The sequence below is a fragment of the Manis pentadactyla genome, chromosome 15, assembly GCF_030020395.1.
Source record: "Manis pentadactyla isolate mManPen7 chromosome 15, mManPen7.hap1, whole genome shotgun sequence".
In the NCBI taxonomy this organism is placed as follows: domain Eukaryota; kingdom Metazoa; phylum Chordata; class Mammalia; order Pholidota; family Manidae; genus Manis; species Manis pentadactyla.
This window is the reverse complement of record NC_080033.1, coordinates 36271528-36287273: the sequence shown is the minus strand read 5'-3', so window position 1 is coordinate 36287273 and position 15746 is coordinate 36271528.

The window sequence follows — 15746 nt, the reverse complement described above, 5'->3', positions numbered from 1 at the left end:
AGTCGATGACTCAGACTGTAAGGTATAGTCTCTACATGGGAACATATAGGGCAGAGTTAGGCCAGCAGCTGGGATATTGGTCTTAAGAGGTGGGATGTCTAGAGGGTGATTGTGAGGTCACTGTGAGGCTGGCCCCTAGGGTCATAGTAGAGAGGGGTGCTGGCTTCTGTATGTGGCCACTGCCCCTCTTAAGTCAAGTCCTTCCCCTTGATTCCAACATGGTTTTCTTTATGGCCTCTCCACTCCACTTCCATAGAGATCTTACTAAAACAAAGGTCAGTTCATGTGTCTTCCTTTCTCAAAAAACTTCATTGTCTTCCTGTAGCCTATAAAAAATTTTAATTCCTTGGTTTGGCATTGACTTTCCACACTGTACTCTAATTTGAACAAAAAATTTTATAGGCTCAATTACTTTCATATTCATTGAACAGATAGTTATCAGGTTCCTACTGTGTGCCAGGAGTGGTGCTGGGAATATAATGCAAGATGAAAACATAATCAGACATCCTGAAACACATGGGCTAGTGGGAAAGACAAGACAGCAGTTAAATATTCTCTGAATCCATACTGACAAATGAAGATGATGCTCTGAAGGAAAGGAATATAATTCTATGAACTAGACCAAAGAACTAGACTTGGTTGGGTGGTAGGTGGGTCACCACTCTTTTGAGCTTCTAGCCATAGGGTAAGTAGGCCTCAAAGGGCTCTGGGTCAGAGGGATGAATGTGAGGAAGGCCCTGTGGCAGGATGGAAGCAGGGCACACCTGAGGAACAGCAGAAGGCCAAAGCGGCAAGAGTGACAGGAAATTAGAAGTGATGCTGGCAGAGGCCAGATCAAGACTTTAGAGGTCACAGTTTTGCTCAGACTGGGAAGGAAAGGGAAAACAATAAAGGGATTTAAACAGAGGGGAGGGAATGACATGATCAAGCTTCCTTTTTGTTTTAGTAAACTTTTATGGAAGAAAATTATATTTATAGAAATGTGCCAGAACCACAAATGAAGAGTGTGGAATTAGTTCCCCAGAATTCCCCTTTCTGGCCCCTGCTAGTCACTACTTCCCTTCAAGGATAAACGCTTTCCTAATTTCATAGATTTGTTCTGTCTGTTTGAGCTTTCTATAAATGGAATCATACATATGTAGTCTCTTGTATCTGGCTTTATTCATTTTATAATACATTTGCAGGATGTTAGCAATGAATGCTTTTAGTCTTTGTGTGTGTGGCAATGTCTTTACCTTCATTTTTTGAAGAAACATTTGATGGATAATAGAATTCTTGGTTAACAGTTTTTTCAGCACTTTGTATATATCATTTCACTGCTTTCTGTGCTCTATTGTTTTACATGGAAATCAGCTGTTAATCATATTGTTGCTCCCCTGTACATATGAGTCATTTTTCTCTTGCTGATTTTTCTGTTTTTGTCTTTTAAACATTTGCTATATATGTCTAGTGTGGATCTCTTTGTATTTATTCTACTCCTGATTTGTTGAACTTTTAGGATACATATTTAATATTGTTCATCAGATTCTCAAAGATCTTAGCCATTGTTTCTTCCATTATTTTTTTTGTCCCTTTCTCTTTCTATTTCTGGGACTCCCATTATACATCTGATGACATATTTCAAGTTGTCCCACTGGTCTCTAAAACTTAGTTCATTTTTCTTTGATCATTGTTTTCTCTGTTCTTCAGATTGGATGATTTCTATCAATCTATCTTCAAATGTACTGATTCTTTCCCCGGCCACGCTGAGGCCACCCTCAGCTCCCTGTGACATGTGCCTCTCCATAAGGAAGATCACAACATGACAGATGCTTCAACAGAAGAGCAAGGCAGAACCAGCAAGAGAATGAGATATAATTCGTTGTTGAGTCTTTCTAGTAGAATTTTAATTTCAATTTTACTTTTCAACCATGGAATTTTCCTTTTTCTAAAAAAATTTCCATCTCCTTATTTAGAATCTTTTCTAATAAGAGATTCATTTTCATATTTTCACTTAAAATCTTAAACATGATTCAAAATTTTAGTTCTTTGACCATATTTATAATAACCATTTGAAGGTTTTATCTGCTAAGTCCAACATCTGGGAACACTGAGACAATTTTTATTGATAGCTGTTTTCCTGAGTATGTGCCACATTTTCCCATTTCTTTGCATGCCTGGTAATTTTGTGTTGAAAATTGAACATTAAAGAAATATTGTAACAGCTTTGGATTCAGATCCCTCCCCAAGAGTTATTGTTGCTATTTTTTAATGGTTTTCTTATTTAATAACTTATCCAGGCTCTATGAATCAGAGAATCCCTATCTGGGAATCCTATCTTCACTATGGTGTGAAGATGCTGAAGTTTCTGATTAAATTTTTGTATTCACGTTTTTATATTTAATTCTAGCTTCCTAAGCATTGTCTCTGTGTCTGCATGTCAGATTGTACAGAGATTGTGCTCAAACACCTCAAACCCATAAATTATCTTTCATCCACTGATGAATCTGTTTGTGGATAGGGGTGCTGTGTCCATTATCTTATTGCTGCATGAAAAATCATTCCAAAGGTCAATGGCTTACAACAACAAAACATTATTGTCACACAGTTTCTGTGGGTCAGGATTCTGGGTGTGCTTTAGCTGGGCCCTTAGACTCAGGCTAAGATCAGGGTGTTGGGGAGGTTACAGTCACCTGAAGGCTTGACTGGGGAAGGATCTGCTTCAAAGTCCCTCATCTGGTTGTTGGCAGGACTGGGATCTTGGTAGGTCACTGAACTGAGTTCTTTCTTTGCTGAATGTTGGCAGAAGGCAACCTTCAGTTCCTTATAACATGTACTTCTCCATAGGAAAGCTCATAACATGACAGCTTGCTTCGTCAGAGTAGCAGGGAAGAAACCAGAGACAGAATGAGAGCAAGGTGAAAGTCAATCTCTTATAACCTAACCTAATAACCATATTCTATTTATTAGAAGCAATTTGCTGAATGCATCCTGCACCCAAAGGGAGATTATAAGGCACTAATCCTAAGAGGTGAGGAACATTGGGAGCCGTTTTAGAAGCAAACAATCTCAGGAGAACATTTAAAGTTCTCAGGCCATTTTCATGTGTTCCCTTTTATTTTCAGCTGAGCTCTTTCTTGTCTCCTTTGCACACATGCACAGCCTCAGGGTTGGCCAGGAGTGTGTGGCTAGATTGGGGTTTTTCTAGTTTCTGCAGTGCATGCATGCAGCATTAGCCAGGAATGTGTTTGCCCCAACTACAGCTGCAACCTCAATCTTGTGGAGTTATTGGTCCTCCTGCATTCCTGCTTTAGAGATTTTCACTTAGGCCAACAATGCTGCTGAGAGTGCATGCTGCTCTCTGCTCCAAATCCAGTGATCCCCTTTTAACCAGAACAGAGAAACTGTCCCCCACTGGTGGAATTCCTTGCTGACTGAGCTGGGAGGAGGGGATGGGAGCAACCTCAGGCTAGAAGGCCACAGATTCTCACTGTTGTTTTCCAAATTTCCACAGTTTCCAAGCACAAATGTTGCTCCAATTGTTGTATGCCTTTGGTTGAGGTCTAGAGTGCTGTAGGGTTGTTTTGATCAATTTTGTCCATCTCTGTAAATGCTTTTTGGGGAGAGAATTTAGATAGCTACTCACTTAGCCATAGGTGTAAGTCTCCTGCCATTGCACTCTTTATATAATGCATTTTGTAAGACCCCCTTTGCTATCTTGAAATAATATTCATATATAACTTAACCTATTTGCATACACATATTTAAAAAATTTTCATAATCCTTCAAGCAAATATAAAGGAGAAAAAATTCAAAATATATTCCCCCTTTGGATATATTTCAATATTTTAATGCTTGGTCACCACTAAACTAGAAGGCAGGCCCCCAGATTTTCCAAACACCTCTTAAGGATTGGAATAACCTCACTGAGAACCAATGAAGTAATCAATTATAATCAATCAAGCATGGTTGGGGTGGGTGGAGGCAGATAGTGTACAGTTGGTGGTCTGTCCATATTCATCATTCAGCAGGTGTTGTGAGTTGGGGAGGCAATGATCCAGGGGAGTCAATACAGCAAGCAGGTGAGTGAATGGACAATACATAAGGCTCTCAGGCCTCTTCACCCCAGGTTTCTCTTCTCCAAATTTGCAGTAAGATCAGTGGCCACATGTTTTTAAAAGCCTTATTCTGGGTGGGTGGGTTGAGGGGAGGGATTGGATTGCTAGAACTCTACTTTGTGAACATGAGCATTAGTGCTTTCCTAAAGTTGACAGCCATCATTATCGTTTTGAAAGGGACAAGAGGCCAGGCTACCCAGGCTCTGGAGGCTCATCTTGAGGGATAGGAGGGAATTCACGTTAAGAAACATTTATGGATGTATCTTTGGTGTCAAGTACCATGTTGAGCACTGAGGGAAGAGGATACAGAGATTAAGTAGTGTCGTGCTCATGGAGTTTACTGTTTTCCTGGGGAGACACCTGCGAAGCCTGTTGGGCACTGTCCTGTTGAGACATTCCCATGCTCCAACTGCCCCCCTTTGTGGTTTGGGTGAGTAACCAGCAATTCTATTTGAGAGAAGGAACCAGGTTGGTCTAAGTAATCAATACACAGTCCTTCCCAGACTACTTTGATTGGTGCAAGAGGGACCCAATCAGCATGCAGCTGGGAGCTTTTGCTAGGAATGTGAGGAAACAGACTCCCACCTGTTGAATGGTGGGGCATATGGTTGTAAAGTCTGGAATGGTGTTATTCATTTCACTCTGGTGAGGAAGAGAAGCTGCCATCAGTATGAACTCCATTCAAAGAGCAGGGCGGAACCAAGAGACTCACTGAACAACAGAGCCAGTGTCTGAACTTTTCATACTTTTAATGTGTAACTTAGCCTGAGTTGTGTTTTCTGTTACTTGCAACTGAAATCTGTGTGATACAATAGCTAATACAGGGAAGATGGTAACAGTGCAATAATAACGTTTCATAAAAGGGCTGTGGAACACAACAGAGAGCATGGTGAAGTCTGGTTGGGGGGATCAGAGAAGACTCCACCAAGAAGTATTTGAGCTAGGTCTTCAAGGATGCAGAGAACTTTGACAACAGGGGAATTACATCCCAGCTGGAGGGAGCACCGGCCAATGCATGTCAGTGTGCAGAGAGGAGGAAGTGATCTGTGTCTAAGGAGTGGAGGCCTGGGGACAGGAAGTGGAGACTTAGTTTGGAGCCAGAGAATGAAGGTGCTGGGATGCTTTGCTACTTTAGAAAGCTCATTCTTTCTTTCAAAACTCAGCTCTGGAATGCTTCAGATGAGCCAGGTACCTCTAAGTGATGTGGGCAGAAATGGGAGCAGAAGGGGAGGAGAGTGGGCAGGCTGAGCTGGAGAAACCCAGAAAGACACTGTGCATACATATAAACAGTACCAAATAGATCACCTTTGCTGGCAAGACGGGATCCTAAGTCCAGAATTGGACCTGTGATTAAATTGAGGATTGGGGGAAAGGAATGAAATTGGGAGATACCGGGGTGGCATGGAGGACAATGTTTCACCCACTCCCACCACCAAATGGTATTTATTGAACAAATTGCAAGGCATGATGTTTATTATGGCTTTGATAAAACGATGTTAGGAGCAATGGTGCAAAAAAAAAAAGAAATAGTGTGACTGGGAAGGTGGATTTTTCCATGCTTTCTGTCACCAGGGCCGACATGCAGCCCTACTCCTGGCTGGCCCACCCCCAGGCTTGCTTCTCCTGGCTCTAGAGCCTGGCTCTGTCATGGGATCAGGGGGTAGGTGGGTTAGAGAGATGGAGACTCAGTGAACCATCTGTACACCAGGAAACCTGAGCAGCTTCCCTCCTCCCTTCCTTAACAAATATGATGGCAGAACTGAGGCAGCCAAGAGGCTCTCGGCCGCTGAAGAGCCCACACTGCAAGACCAGACCACAGAGGCATTCTGAGGCTCAGAGCTGGAAATGCTCTTGGAGGCCTGTCTCGCCAATGGGTTTCAGCTATGGATTCAATGTGACCAAAGAAATTGACAGCAAAATGCTCTTTGGGGTGAAAGGGTTATACCCAACTTTATTTCCAGGTGGCAGATCAGTCACTAGAATCCCATTCACTCAGAGTGAGTCTGCAGGCAGCAAGCTGGTCTCTGCCTCTGAGCCCCTCTGTCCACACAGCTGTCCTCTGGGCCTCTCTGCACAGTCATCCCGCACAGCCGTCCTCTGGGCCTCTGTCCTCGGCGCTGCCACCACTCCAGCCTCTGCTTTGCTCTCCTGCAGCCTTGCAGCCCTGCCACCGTGTTGTGTCCAGAGCACTGGGTGGAGCTCTTTTTATAGAGTCAACAGCCATGTATTGCCCACAGGTGTGCAGTGAGTTAGTCAACCAGGGCCAGGTGAGAATCCTGGCCACAGGGACTCTCATTTTATCCACAAGGCCCCTTACTCATCCTCATTTCACAGATGGGGAGGACAAAAAAGCCCAGAGAGTTCAAGAGACCTCAGAGCTAAATAGTGGGGCCCAGAAATTCCATTAATAATAATGGGGCCTGGAATCTGTACACTACCCCCCAAAGACTTTTTATATCTATTGCACTAAATCAGGGGTCTTGAAATCAAGTGCAAGGCAGGTAACATAAAGGAGTGGAGCTGAGTACAAGGCAGTGGGAGTGTGTGGAGTGGGGTGACCTGGCAAGTGTCACTCAGCTTCAGCCAATTGTGGCCATGTGGGAAGGTCAGCTCCATGTAGCCAGATCTTCTGATTTTTCAAATGATGCTAGAAATCCAGATGTTTATGTGAAATTAGAATCAAACTTAAAAAGGAATGCTGATTGGACACAACCCATGTGGCCTTGCTCAGGCCTAGGAATGTCCGTTTGTCGTTTCTGTCTCGTTGGGCCCTCATGACAGCTGGGAGGGATGTCAGGCCAAGTGACAGCAGATGACATTGAGGTAGAGTGGGCAGGTGGCTTGCTCAAGTCCACTTGGCTGAGAATAAGTACATCGAGGACTGGAAACCCGGTCTTCTGACCACCAGCCCATGAGAATGCAGTGGGGTTCCAAGAGAGAAGAGTCTGAGAAACAGGGCCCAAGCAGCAGCTAGCCCTCAATAGTGGAGAAGGCCTCAAGTACTGAGAAAGGTTTGAGTCACCTCCAGTGGTCCTGGCTCAGGCTGGGGGATATGAGGGCAGACCCACTGGGGTTTTCCACATGGTGCTGTGTGGTTGGTTCCTGAAGATCCTGTTGAAGTATCCTTTATGCTTTGTCCTCCTTTCTGGCATTTTAATACCCAGGATCATTCCAATACTCAAAGGCCATTTAAAATATATATAGTCTTACTAGTAAAGGCTGTTTGTATATGGCTGGTCCAAGTTCCAGAGAACAGTCACCAGTCCCCGGACTCAGCAGGGGATCCGTGGCAGGTGGCTCTGACTCTCAGAACGCCGCATCTGCCCTAGTTTTCCAGGACACTCCAAGCAAATGTCCCAATTAGGCCGCAAAATGGATGTGCTGTAGAGTGGGCTGTGATTTACATATTCAGGTCCCTGTAGTCTCCCCTGTTCCTGGGACTGTCCTCTTACTCTGCAGGGCTTCGGTAAGCTGCCAGCTTTCCACAGGCACAGGCTTCGTGCTGGACGGCTCTGAGGGTGAGGCACAACATCCGGGGGCATGGAGCTGGGTCAGGCGGGCTGACTGGGGAGCCAGAGGCCTAGAATGAGGCCCGCCTGGCTCTGCCCCCTTTGGCTGTGTGACCTGGGACTTGTTATCTGGCCTCGTTAGTTTTGCAGTGAACAGGACTCAGGTGTTGCAAACCAGTGCAAGTGATATTTGGCCTACAGATGTATTTTGTTCAGCTTGTGAAGTGTTTAGAAATCAGGCTTTCTCATTAAAAAAAAATTCAGATTTCTGATTTATTTAATAAACGAGTGATCTGGTATGACTGGGCTGGCATCTTCCCTCTTGAGAATTCCCACTTGCCCATCTAGTGTAGCCACAGCCCCTACCTGGCCCACTTCACCCATCTGTGTGGCCTGCATGTCCCCTGAAGACATTTGAGTTCAAGATCTCCAGACTGGGCAATAATTCTAACCACTTTAAAAATTACAAGGACAGTTATGTCTTCCTATCTATCTTTACTTTGGAGAAGTGGAGATTCTTACCCCATTTTACAGGTTTGGAGCTCAAGGTTCAAACACATGGAGTCATCCAGGCCATAGGGTATCTGGTTACTGTGTGGCAGGGCTGGACTCACACCTGTCTGACCCCCAAGCCCACCCTCCTTCCCGGTCTACATCAAGCAGGGGATTAATCCCCAAGGCCTACCAGGGCTGACTGAGCCTAAGGATCCTTCCAGACCTTATTGCCAATGCAGCCTGGGCATCTTATGCTCTTCCACTGGGAGGAGAGAAGGGAAGGCTGAGGGATTTGGAGCACGTGGCAAGTTCTCCAACACACTGTTCTTGCCTTCCCCTGGGGACTAGAAGGGAGTGGAGACCTCTGTGATGACATATTTATGGAGAGGCACTATCTCAATGTTCATGTGTATTTTCTCATCTAATTCTCCCAATGAACCAGCAACAGAGATATCATTACCCCATGTTATAGTTGGAGAAATCCAGGTCCCAAGAGCTCAAGTCGCTTTTGAAGTCCCCACCCCTTGCAGGCAGTGGAGCACATGTCCCTCCTGCTGCTCAGGAAAGTGGGACCTGCTCTCAGTTAGCAGAGATGAGGGACCGAGGCTAACGGAGGGAGGCCACAGTCCCACAGTGAGGCGCTGGCTGGTCAGGACTTGAGCAAGCCCTTAGCCTGGGAATCCACTGCCTTTTTCCAGTGAGCAGAGCCAGGAGAGGTTCATGGTGGAACCTCTGGCCCCTCTTTGAAAAGCTTCCCATGAGTGCCCCCTCCATTTCCTGTTCCCGGAAGCAGCTCCTGCAAGGCAGCCCCGCAAGGGCTGAGGGCAGTGGGGGCCTTTCTCCCCTCTGGCAGGAGCCTGTGGGGTGGAACAGGCAGGAGTCTGGACTCAGGGAACAGACCACTATGGTATGAATCCTGGCTCTGCCATTTTGGCATCTTTGGCAAGTAAACAAACAACAAAACCCTCCAGTGCCTCTCTGTCCTCATCTGTAAAATGGGACAAAAATCATACTATGCATCTCATAAATTCCTGTGAAGAGTTTTTAAATCTGGCCATACACTTGAAGTGCTTACCTCAGTGCCTGGCACAGGGAAGTGTCAGCTGCTATTATTCTGGTGCACATAAGCAGCTACGTGGGACGGCGGGTTGAACACTGGGCTGGCACTCACCCTGGAGCCCCTTCCCTCTCTGGGTCTGGTTTCCTTGCTTTTGCCCAGTTTCTTAACACTGTTCATGTCTGGTTCCAAGCCCTAGATTTGGGGGTGCCAGAGGAGACCCTTGGCAGCCCAACCCCTCACATGCAGCAGTGAACACACCAATGCACGAGTCTCCTGCTGTCGCACATGGAGCCTGTATCCGTCAGCTCATCCCTGCATCCTCATGGCTCCACGTCCTTCCTTCCTCACCCTTGCTTCTGCCCTCAAAGCATCACGGGAATCTCACCAGGTTTTGGACCCTGTACCAGGGGACATGACACTCCCCATGCCTCAACGTCTATCTCAGGGGCTCTCGTGGGGGCGGCTTTTGCCCCTGCAGTAGACATTTAGCAATGTCTGGAGATGTTTTTTATTATAACACCTGGGGGAAGGGTTGATACTGACATCAAGGGAGTGGAGGCCAGGGAGGCTGCTCAGTACCTACAACACACATGTCACCCCACTGTGAGGAACTACCCAGCTCCAAATGTCAATAGTGCTGGAGCTGGAAATCTTGGTCTATTGGACAACATAGGCATGTGGCCAAATGGTTAAAATTAAGTGTGATAAGGCTGTAGTAGGAGTAGGGTAAGAATTACTTGGAGGTCCAAGGGTGAAAGAGAAGAACTGAACCACACAGAAGCCAGGGAAGTCCCTTTTTGGAGAAGTAACAGCATCACTATCTCATCTAAGTTTCATATAAGCTCCCTGTATGCAATTGACTGGCCCAGGATGCAAGTGTTGCTCTTCAGGTAGTTCAGGGCCCATTTGCTCTGGCAATTTCATTTGTATCCCTGGATCCAGCCATGCCTGAAATCTCATACTCTCTGGTTATGTGGTACCTATAGGTTTCTTTATTTCTTACACTTGCTTGAGTTGAGTTACTTCTAATAGATAGATAAACATCCCAGCCACGTTTGCACACCCACAGACCTTGTGCAGACCTCTCCTCTTATTCTTACACACCTAATGGCCCCCAACTGATCCTGCCTTCTTTTCTCCTTCCTGTGGCTGGCGGCTTCAGTCAACTGCTATAGTGGCAGCTGTCACCTCACAGCATCATAATATCCAAGCATCAATTGAGTGATTGAAATGCCATCAGCCCAGATTTGGGGAGCTGTGATCAGATATGGTTCATGGAACAGCTGCCTATGCAGGGCTGGCAGTTAATTAAAAGCCCGTGAACTTAGTGATTAAGTAATCACAGCACGAGGGCAGTTGGCGACGACGTGGCAACTCCTCTGCTGCAGTGAGCTGGGAGCTCCCAGCGTCTGCCTTTGGGCTGCAGTGGCGGCAGGAGGCGGGGGTGGCCCCAGGGCAGCGTCCCAAGCAGTCTGCAGGCAGACTCCCAGCTGTTTCTCCTACTTGAGGCTTCCAGGAGAAAGAGTGAAAGGCTGCCCATGTGAGGGTGGAGACAAACACCAGGGCGTGGGGTCAGAAGGTCAGGAGAGGAAGGGAGGAAAGGCTGTCAGGATCTGGGAACCACTGAGGCAGGAACCTGTCGGGAAGGCAGGGTGGGAGTGGGCCACAGGGTCTGGGCAGAGTCCTGGGGTAGCTGGGTGGAGGGAGAGGTGACGCACCCCTCTTCACCTCAGGGCTGCTTGGTACAAGGTTAAGTACAGTTAAGACTGCCATTAAGTCATGGCTCTGCCACTTACTGCCTACGTGGTTGTGGACATGATTTTCAACCTCTCTGCCTAGTTTCCTTACCTATAAAATCTGGGATTAAGAAACCTTCTGGGGTTTTGGAGACGATTGATCCATGTGAAAGGATTCTAACACAATAAGCACATGAAAAATATTAACTAAAACCATTAGCTTGCAAAGCAGAGGGCCACTTCCTCCTGGGAAAGAAGTGAAGGGCCATAAAAGTGAAAAGGGACTTTGGTTCCTATTTACCATGTACTCCCCCCTCCCAAGGCCCTTTTCCTGGGAAGAAGCCTGGGGGCTTTGAAAGCCACAGGGCCTTGTGGCAGGGAGGGCTGAGGTGGCACTAAGACAGGTTGGCACTGCATCCACCCTGCATAAGTGGCACTGGGAGGAGCAGCTCCAGGGACTGTGGTTTCCTGGAGAACTTCACCACTTTATCACCTCCCTCTGTCAAGCTTTCAGGCTTAATGCCCTGCCTCCTGATTCTGATCCTCCCCATCGGGCTGACCTTACATGACTGTGAGTTGCTGCAATTTTGATATCTTTACTGTTGGCCCTCAGATTCCCTATTACCCAATGGGAAAAGCTCTGACTTCTGCCCCTGGCACTCCATGTCCCCCGCAATCTGCTCCAGCTCATCTTTCCAGTTCTCTCTCTCTTTACCTTTGCGCTGCCTGAGGTCTCGGAAGCTGCCAGTCTCTTGGCTGACTCTGCTCCTGCCATGGAGTGCTTTCTCCTGGGGATGTCCAAGTCCTTGCCTTCTTTCAAGGCCAGGTTCAAGGGTGTCGTCTGCAGGGACCATCTGCTGCCACCTCACAGTCTCTCTCATTGCACTGGTTCCAGCAGGCCTGCAAGTGGCTTGGTAGAGGGAGAGTTCCAGCTCACAGTGGTCCTGGAGGGCTTCACTGAGGAGGGGCATTGCTGGAGCTGAGACCTGAATGATGGATGAGAGAAGCCTTGTGCGAATCTGGGAAGAGGTCCTAGGTGGTTTTGGGGAGGAAGACATTTCCTCTACCCTTCAAGGTTCTTCCAACTGGTCTAACAATCAGATCGACAGGAGAAAAAAGTAAAGCTTTATTCCATACACTTAATTATGTGAGTACGGGGGATCCATGGACACGACATTCCAAAGACAGTGAGGGCAGTGAGGTATATACGTGCTCCTGGACCGAGGAGACGGGTTAGAGAAGGAAGGCACAGCAATGTGAAAGAGTGAATGTTTGGTAAACAAACGTTTGCTGGGCCACAGAAACCATGGGACATAACTAGACACACTGCCACGTCCCTTCTGTCTACCAGCCCCAGCTCACATTATCATGTAGTTATCTATGCTGAGACCTGCCCTCCTTAAGCAGTTCCTCCATCTAAATCTTTTTATGCAGTGAGGGGAGAAGGTCAAATTTCCTTCTGAGTTTTGGGCCTTGATTGTTTTCAGCTGACATAATCTGCATGTCAAACTGGCACATTTTGGGGCTGCCTGCCCTTGCCCCCTACAATGGGAAGGGCTGGGGTGCCTGTGGAGCAACAGCGGGTCCACAATGCTGGAGTGCAAGGGGGTAACATGAAACAGGGCAGAGAAAGGGCAGCAATGGATCAAAGTAAGTGGTGGTCATCTCTCGCTGGTGGGAGAAGGGGGACCTCACCTGCCTCAGGGCCAACAGGGCTGCCGCCCAGCCAGACATCACAGCAGTCTGTGGAAGTCCAAGTGGTCAGTCGGGGTTTCCAGAAGTAGACTCTGCATCCAGGACTGGTGTGGAAGTGATTCATTAGGAAGTGTCCCAGCAGAGACAAATAGTGGCTTGGGAGTGATCTGCATAGAGAGAGAGGTTGTGCCCTGTGGGGAAGGAGGCCAGGTCTGCTCCACAGCTTGGGGCCTATGTCCTGCTGGACCTGAATGCCTCTGAGTCTCCCTTTGTTGGGTCTGGCTGGGTTATCAGGCAGGCACGTAGGTTGCAAACCCCAGCAACTGCCTCTGGCTAACCTGAACATAGTTGACATTTATTGGAAGGATCTGGAGTAGCTTTCAGAGTGGGAGAAAAAGATAGAAAACAAAGCCTTGGGAAGCCTGAGATGGAGGCAGATCCACATGCTGTCTGCCTGCTAAGCTTTGCCATCTGTGTGTCCCTCTGTGTGAGGTTCCAGGGGAGCATATCTGACTGGCTGGGCTGCTCTCACATGATCACCCCCCTGCGGGGGGAAGGGGGTAGGACCCTTGACTGAGGACTCAGAGTGTATCCCATGGAGAGGGCTAGTTGCCCAAAGTAATACTGGGGTGCTAGTATCAGAAGAGGGGAGTAGATAATGAGTAGACAAAACCACCAGATACGTCCCCTCCACCCAGTGAGGCCCAGGTTCTGGGAGGGGCATGTACTGTCCATGTGTGTGAGGGGAGCCAGGCCGGAGCCCCAGGATGAGGGCCCCCTCACCCCCAACCTCTGTCCAATCCCTTCCCTAAGGGGCCAGGTCATAGCTGGGAAACAGCAGGTGAGGGCTCCATCAGTGTTGCTCCCAGGTCTACCTGAGGGTTTGAGTGTCTGGGATGGTCTCCAAATTCTGAGGAAGATGGGCCGAGCCCATATCTCTGGCTGCTGGGCAAGCTCTCTGCCTTCTCCAAACCTTTGTCTCCTCACTTAGAATAAGGAGATACAGTAGGTGGGAAAGCACTTTGGAAAATGTAAAGTGCCTGGACAAACCATGCACGACTGCTTTAATCTCTGGTTGCCTGGTTCTGCCCGGTCCCCATTGTGGGCACTGCACCCTCACATCCCCGTGCCTCCCTCCAGCGTCCTCTCTCCTGCCTTCCCTGGGCCCTCACCCTTGGGGCTGGACCTGTGCCTGCATTCATGCAGAGGGTGCTGCTTGGGGGGCCTTTCCAATGTCTTGTAACTCCTTCACCTGGAGAGGAGATGTGGCTGTGCAACCAGCAGAACCAGTGGGTGCGGGAAGTCAGGGAGGCGAAGGGCCACGGTGGCCTCAGGTGGGGCTGGCAGTATGTGACGCCAGCTGTGGAGGGTGGGAACAAGTCCTCAGCCACTTCCAGACAAGCCAGTCCCTACAGCTTTGCTCTGAAAGAGAACATTCAGGTCACATTCCCTACAGCAAAGTCTGAGGGACCCAGTTTCTCAGCCAGAACTGCTGGATATAAAGTCAACATCTAGAGCTTGGAGATCGTCATTGATCTTTGGGGAGCTCTTGGTTTAACGGGACTGGTCATTCACCAGATAATACTAATAGGTACCTTGTCTCAGCTCAGGCTGCATAAACTGGGTGGCTAAGACATCAGAAATTTATTTCTCTTGGTTCTGGGTGCTGGGAAGTCAGAGATCAGGGTGCCAGCTTGGTGGAGTCCCAGGGAAAGCCCTCGTCCTGGTTTGCAGATCACCCTCTCCTTGCATTGCCCTCCCGTGGCAGAGGCAGAGACAGGAAGCAAGCTTTCTGGTGTTCTTAGGAGGCCCCAATCCCATCATGACTTAATTACCTCCCCGAAGGCTTCACCTCCTAATCCATCACATTGCGGGTTAGGATTTCAACATATGAATTTGGGGTGGGACACGAACATTCTATCTGTGTTATACCTCTTATAGTTTCCAACATGTGTTCATGTCTATCTTCTCATTTGGCTTTATCTGCATTTGCAGAGGAAAAACTTAAACGCAGAGAGGCCAAGAGGTTGCCCAAATTCACACAGTAGTGACTTAGCTTGATAGAAGTTTCTCTTCACAGAAGTGTGTGGGTGGGTGGTCCAGGGCTGGCCTTCAGGCCCGAATGTACTGTAGCCTGACTGGACATCAGTGCTAGACCAAGTCAGAGGGAGTAGGGTTGGAGTTCTGGAAATAGTCCCTGCATCCAGGGCTCCTGTGAAAGTAAGTCATCAGCAAATGTTCCAGAAATGACCAGTGTGGGCTGGGGAGTGATCTACATAGAGAGGCCTTGCCCTGTTGAAAAGAAAGCTGGGTCAGCTCATTTGTTCCATGGCTTGTGGCCTGTGGCCTCCAGGAACCTGAATCTCTCACAGAAGCATGCAGGTGGGTGGTCCAAGGCTGCCTCAGCCCTGCCCATGCCAGGGACCCAGCCCCTTTCTATCCTGTGCACCACTATTCTCCAGCACAGCAGCACAAGTGTCAGCCATCACACCTGCCTTTCCAGGCAAGAGGAAGGTGAGAACGAGAAAAAAGGGGTGCCACTCTGGCTAAGGACACATCTTAAAAGCTGCACATAATGCTTCAATTTCCAGATTTGGGGCCAGATCTAAAGTCTGTTGGCACCCCTCCCTAGCAAGGGAAGCTAGGAAATGAAGACTTTATTCTAGGTTAGCCCGTGCCCAGCTAAATTTGGGTTCTGAGGAAGGGGAGGTGAAGATGCTGTGGAGAAGTAGCAGCCACTGTTAATAGCTAGAGTATGAACATGAACTTGACCCCAATTTGTCTACCCCACTGCCCAACAGCCCTGCCCTCTGCCTTGAGACTTCTCTGCAAGGGCAGTAGACAGCTGCAACTGTTGGAGAGGGATCTTCATAAGGGGAAGGATGAGCTGGGGCTGGACCCCAGGGTCTCTGGGTCCACTGAGGTCCTTATTCGTGGCTTAAGTCTCCACCCAAGGACAGCTGACTCCAGAAGCTGACTGCAGGGAGAGCTGGACCTGACTGAGTCCTTCGCTGGGAGCTGGGAGCTGGGAGCTGAGAGCTTGGCTTTTGAGTTCCTGGCTCACCTATAATTCTATAGGTGACCTGTTAACCTTTAACATCCCTCAGGCTCAGTTCCATCATCCGTAAGATGGAGACAATGGAAAGAATTCAAA